Source organism: Danio rerio, chromosome 19 (assembly GCF_049306965.1).
Source record: "Danio rerio strain Tuebingen ecotype United States chromosome 19, GRCz12tu, whole genome shotgun sequence".
In the NCBI taxonomy this organism is placed as follows: domain Eukaryota; kingdom Metazoa; phylum Chordata; class Actinopteri; order Cypriniformes; family Danionidae; genus Danio; species Danio rerio.
This window is the reverse complement of record NC_133194.1, coordinates 46,120,001-46,126,831: the sequence shown is the minus strand read 5'-3', so window position 1 is coordinate 46,126,831 and position 6,831 is coordinate 46,120,001. Positions and strand designations below refer to the sequence as shown.

The 6,831-nt window shown below is 34.5% G+C and overlaps 1 protein-coding gene across 1 annotated transcript in view; it reads right to left on the bottom strand.

Moving 5' to 3' along the window:
- Nucleotides 1-5,483: 5,483 nt before the first annotated feature.
- The window catches only part of nobox (NOBOX oogenesis homeobox), an 18,420-nt gene continuing 17,072 nt past the window's right edge, over nucleotides 5,484-6,831 (bottom strand). The window contains exon 10 of the mRNA XM_073931913.1: nucleotides 5,484-5,590. The gene's annotated coding sequence lies outside the window, so the exon portion shown is untranslated. The remainder of the gene's footprint in view (nucleotides 5,591-6,831) is intronic.

The window sequence follows — 6,831 nt, the reverse complement described above, 5'->3', positions numbered from 1 at the left end:
CTTCATTTATTTATTCATTTTCCTTCGGCTTGGTCACTTATTCATCAGGGGTCATGAACCGCCAACTTATCCAGCATATGCCCTCCTAGTTGCAACCCAGTACTGGGAAACACCCATACACTCTCACATTCACACACACTCATACACTACAGCCAATTTAGTGCATCCAACTCACCTATACCGCATGTGTTTGGACTGTGGGGGAAACCAGAGCACCCTGAGGAAATCCACGCCAACAAGGGGAGAACATGCAAACTCCACACAGAAATGCCAACTGGCCCAGCCGGGACTCCAGCGACCTTCTTGCTGTGAGGTGACAGTGTTAACCACTGAGCCACCGTGCTGCTAAAATGATAACGTATTATTTAAATAAATATTAACATTTTACTCAAACCCATACCTAAAAAAATCCATATAGAAAAACTGATATACATTTTTCCACAGTACATTTATTCTGACCTAACACACAAAATGATGCAAAGAAAGTACAATATTTACCTGATGCAGAAACTGATCCAGGCAGTCTTTCGGCTTCAGCAAGGATAAACTTGAGCAAAATCGATAACAATAACAGAAAATAAAACCAATATTGGATATATGCTTAATATTACACTTTATATAACTCTTTATATTTAATAACAATTGTCATAAGCATGCATAAAAACTCATTCACATTTATGACGTGTCATGATTAAGCTTGTCATGATATCTATTTTTGTTGTACGATATATTGCACCAAATGTTGTGATAAATAATATTATTGTCATTTTAAGATTTATAGTAATTATTATTACCAATCATTATTATTAATTTATAGTAAATATTATAGTGTTTTTAACCACACTGACACAGACACCTCCAATAGAGATGTTGCCATTCAACTAAAATGTTGCTAGAATTGATTTTTATGTATGGCCGATAAACAGTTGAAGTCAGAATTATTAGCCCCTCCTTTATTAAATATTTTCCAAATTATGTTTAACAGAGCAAAAAAATTTTCACAGTGTGTCTGTTAATATTTTTTCTTCTGGAGAAAGTTTCATTTGTTTTATTTCGGCAAGAATAAAAAAAGTTTTTAATTTTTTGAACCCATTTTAAGGTCAATGTTATTAGCCCCTTTAAGCTATTTTTTTCCTCTATAGTCTACAGAACAAACCATCATTACACAATAACTTGCCTAGTTAACCAAGTTAAGCCTTTAAAATGTCACTTAAAGCTGTATAGAAGTGTCTTGAAAAATATCTAGTAAAATATTATTAACTGTCATCATGGCAAAGATAAAATAAATAAGTTTTTAGAGATGACTTATTAAAACTATTATGTTTAGAAATGTGTTTGAAAAATCTGCTCTCCGTTAAACAGAAACTGGGGAAAAAAATAAGCAGTGTGGCTAATAATTCTGACTCCAACTGTATATTGCATTACCAAAAATTATCGAGGTTATGTCTATGTGTTGTGCGATAAGTCCATATATTGATTATTGTGACAGGCCTAGTCATGATATAAAGGTTTTATGACAGTCCTTTAATTAATACGAATATGATGAAAAGGTCATATTCCATTATTAAAGCAGGACACTTTAACTATACAACCCATTCAGAATCTGTATACTATTATTTTCAAACAATCTTTTAGTATAAATTGTATTATAAATTAAAGTAATATTGCATTAATAATGTAATGTGTGTATTTGTGTGTTTATATAGTTCATTCATCGTGTATGCACCCAAAACGCTTCACAATCATGGGGGGGGGGTTCTCCACACCACCACCAGTGTAGCATCCATTTGGATGATGCGACGGCAGCTACAGGACAACGGTGCCAGTGTGCTCACCACACACCAGCTATAGAGCCAATTCAGTGAATGGGCATGATTGGCCATGATGGCTGATGGAGGGAAATTGGCCAGGACATAAGCGACTAAAAACAAAGCGACAAAAACCTGTAACCACTGACTTCAATAGTAGGAGAAACGAATACTATAGAAGTCAATGGTTACAGGTTTCCAGCACTCTTCAAAATATCTCCTTTCCTGTTCAAAAGAGTCAAACAGGTTTGAAACAAGTAAATATTGTGTAAATGATAACAGAATTTTCTTTTCTGGCTGAACTATCCCTTTAATACTGTAAAATTAATTTATAACATATTTAATGAACTTTATAAAAACTAAAAATCGATGAATTCTGCATTGTGAGGGTGTATAATAGCACTTTAAATAAAAATAAAATGTGATTTTTCCATAGAGAAGTGAACCTCAGACCAAATGTGAGAGAAAAGTCGGCTGAAAGATCAATTCTGGTGTTTTGTTTTCTTCTTTTTTTGTGTGTGTTTGTGGTTCTATGGAGAAATGTAAGCTAACTTAAGAGGACAGACACAAAATATTTTCATCTCAAAAAGTCCATTAAAATCACGTCCCCACTAGCAGTTCACAGCAAACTGTGTATCTACTATAGAAATATTATATTGATATTTGGGATTAAGTTGAATAACTAAATAATAATTTTTTTTTTTCATCTATTAGGTTAACCCAAACATGACATAAGATTGCATTTATTTCATTTGTATCAAATATTAAGATCAAATATTAAGGTTAAACTAACCAGCAAACAAGCCACAGATATTAACTTTCAACAACATTTCTCACTATGTATATATACAAGCAAAACTAGTGGCCGGAAGTGGGAGGAAGTGGAAGGAAACTAGAGCTTGCAACTGCGCATGTCTGAGGGTTATATTAACACTCTGGAGCTGTGAACATGCAGCATTTCTGACATCTTTGTTTAAAACAAAATACATTTTTTGTTAAATCTTTTTTTTTCACTTGTACTAATGGCCAAAAATAACCTGCCTTTATTAAACCTCTAAAATAATTAATCTAATCTCAATCCATAAATCTATTAGGCATACAGAAGCAACCTTATCATTCATCACCAACTCAAAATGTCTCATTTTTCTGTCATCAGTGTGCAGCATTTCATTCATTTCCTTTGGCTTAAACCCTTATTTATCATTGGTTGCCACAGTGGAATGAACCGCCAACTTTTCCAGCATGTTTAACGCCTAATGTCCTTCCATTATTTTTTCTCTGTACTTGCATTTATTTTACGTTTTATTTTATTTATTTATTTGCAGATGTTGATTGTTTTATTTGGGCATTGTTTTGTGGGTTGTTATAAATGCTATTTGCAAGAATAAAAATTCCATGACCAAAAAAAAAAAAAATGCTGGGTTCCACACAATTTCTTCATGTTGTCTCAACACAAATCGATTAAGTTAACGTCATAGTTTTTTACTAAATTTAAGTGAATTGAATATAAAACAATTAAAGTGAACCCCCAAAACCTCAAGTCATTTAGTAGTTTTTAGACATTAAAGTGGATTGAACATAAAAAAATATTAATATAGAATGAGGTTAATAAAAAAAAAAATCAAACTTCAAGATATGAGAGATATGAGAGGTGAGGAAGCACGCTATTTCAGAGGAGAAATGAAGGCTTCAAACTAAATAAGAAAAAGGAGTGTGTTGAAGTCTTGAGTTCAGAGCTCTTGTAAAACAGCGCCGCCTCGTGGCAAATGCTTGTTTTTAATTTCTGATTGAGCTAACATAGGGCAGAGGTGTTTTAATTCTGGGCCCTGCAAATCCTGTTTGTGTCCAAAACACTAACAGGTTAGGTGAAAATATGCCCAAATTTAGCTCTGTTCATACCAAAAATCCATAGTGAACAAAACTGTAGCGCGACATTTCGATAAAACACTACTAAATCTTCCACCACTAATAACATTCACTTTATTGCGTTTGTGCCAAAAGCATAAAATGTTATGAACTCTGTAGGGTCCAATAATTTTTTTAAAACATATTTTTCACTTTCCCTCACTCTTATTTGTATTGTATTACTATGAATTGTGGACGAACACGGAGAAATGCGAGGGGGGAAATTAGTTTGCATCACAACTAGACATTACTGTCTGTCGTTTAACATTTCTATCATAAAACACCTGTTTTATATTCAGTATTTCCAAATTTACCCTTATCTCTTTCGATGGTAAACTCTCTGATGCTTCCCGTTATAACTGTAAACCCCGCCCACTTTAACTTGATTGGTCATCACAATCATATTGATATTCATAAGCACAATTAAAAAGTATAAAATCAAAGTTTAATCCCTTTTGTCATCCTAAAAACACAGCACTCTATAAATGATTGTCGTGCTGGAAAATGTTCAAATATTAACTGGGATTAAATGGCTGTTTCTAATTATGGAGAGGGATCTGGTTTTGGCGTAAACAAACCTTAAAAGGATAGTTCACGCAAAAATAATAACTCTGTCACTGTTTACTCCACGACTTATTTCCAACCGGTTTTAGATTGTCTTCTTCTCTTGAACTTCTCGTGAAGATATACTTATTATTATAACCTTAATTTTACCAGAAAAGACCCATTTAGATTAAAACTCTCTTAAACAAGAGCGTCCTGGCCAAGAATAGGCAGTGCACGTCACATGGGTCTGACAAACAACAAACAATTATCAGTTAACATAAATCACACTGACAAACTATATTCAAACATCTACAGGCCTGCGTTTCAACTTCTAAATCATTTATACTCTTTCTAAAAGCATTTAGTGAAATCAACTCTTTAACTGCAACAGTGTTTGCAGATTATTCCATGGGTGCTGTGTACTTAAAAGCCTTTTTCCCCCCATCTCAGTCCGCACTTTAGGAACAGACAGTTAATAAATATCCCGTGAGTGAAGGCCATAGATAACAGGCTTTTTACCAATGTAATTCTGTAGATATGATGGGAGTAAACCCAGTATAGATTTGTAAACAAGGCTATGCCAATGCTTGAGCCTACAAATGGACAAAGCAGACCAACCTTATATACAGCACACAACGATTTAAATTTAGTTATAAATCCTAGTGCAACATGGTAAACAGTACGCAATGCATGCAGACTTTGAGACGAAGCATGCATATAGATAACATCACCATAGTCCAATATCGATATAACGGTTGCATCAACCAGCTTCTTTTTAGCAGCAAAAGAAAGGCAGATCTTAATTCTAAAAACAAGCCTAAAATCACTTATTTTTTCACCAACTGCTGAAAGTGAGAACTAAAAAAAAAAGTGTATCATCAATTAAAATTCCAAGATATTTGTACTGGGATGGCAATTCAATCTCTGCACCATGAGAAGTAGTAATAGAACCTAGTTTTTGCTTAGTTTGTTTTGAAGTTGAATGAATACTGAAGAATCAGTATATAAAAAACAGCTATTGACTTCAATCGTGTTTTCGTTCCTCCTGAATGTCAATGGCTGTTTTTTTTCTCCCACACTCTCCAGAATATCTTGATTTGTGTTCAAAAGAAGAAATGAATAAAAGTGTAAAACCTCTCGAGTGTGAGTAAATAGTGACATATTTACATATTTGGTTGAACTCTCCCGTTAAACAATGCGTAATAACCAAAGCACAACAGAATATCAGAGAAAGAGCAGTTTAATAGCTCCAGCATCGCTACAACAAAAACAAAAGACAAACATATTAATAAATGAAAATACTGCCAGCGGATCTTCAGTCCCTCTGCACCCTGAAACACAACAGAGAGGCTTATCAGTAATGTCGGCCATTAACACAAAACCTTGCTTAATGAAACTGATATGATGGTGTTAGATTATTTGTGCTATTCTGATAGCATGGACATGTTAGCTCCTTTAAAGGCAAAAACACAATTTTTTCCGGCAATAACACATTTACAAACATCCTACAGTGAAATATGAAGATATTTAGATATTCATTCATTCATTTTCTTTTCGGCTTAGTCCCTTTATTAATCCGGGGTCGCCACAGCGGAATGAACCAGCAACTTATCCAGCACGTTTCATGCAGCAGATGCCCTTCCAGCGGCAACCCATCTCTGGGAAACATCCAAACACACTCATTCTCACTCATACACCATGGACAATTTTAGCCTGTATCCAGTTCACCTAGCGCATGTCTTTGGGCTGTGGGGTAAACCGGAGCACCCGGAGGAAACCCACGCCAACACAGGGAGAACATGCAAACTCACAAAGAAACACCAACTGACCCAGCCGAGACTCGAACAGGTGACCTTCTTGCTGTGAGGCGACAGCACTACCTACTGCGTCACCGATATTTAGACATATGTCAAATTCATTTGAACTCTAGAATAAAACAGTATGTGTAATATAATTTAGCATTTTAATAATTAATTCATAATTATAATAATGAAATTGATGTAAAAAAAGTAAAATATATATTTATAATTTTCACATTAATGAACTATTTATTCATTTAATTAAATAGTAACAAATATTACACATTACTGACATACTCATCAGTTTCAGTTTCCCTCAACACATTAAATATGTTTATTTAATGGTTAATGTTTTAGTAAAATTATATAATATTAATTTATTCATTCAATCATTTTCTTTTTGGCTTGGTCCCTTAATTAATCTGGGGTCACCACAGCGGAATGAACCGCCAACTTGTCCAACTTATGTTTACGCAGCGTCAACCCTTCCAGCTGCAACTCAACACTGGGAAACACCCATGCACTCTTGCATTCACACACATACACTACGGCCAATTTATTCAATTCACCTGTACCACATGTACTTAAGCACCTGGAGCAAACCCTTGCCAACACGGGAGAACATGCAAACTCCACACAGAAATGTTAATTGACCCAGCCAGGGCTCAAATCAGCGAACTACTTGCTGTAAGGCAATCGTGCTACCCATTGCGCCACCGTGATGCCCATTATATAATATATTATATATGATATGTAATTAAAATATAAAGCTT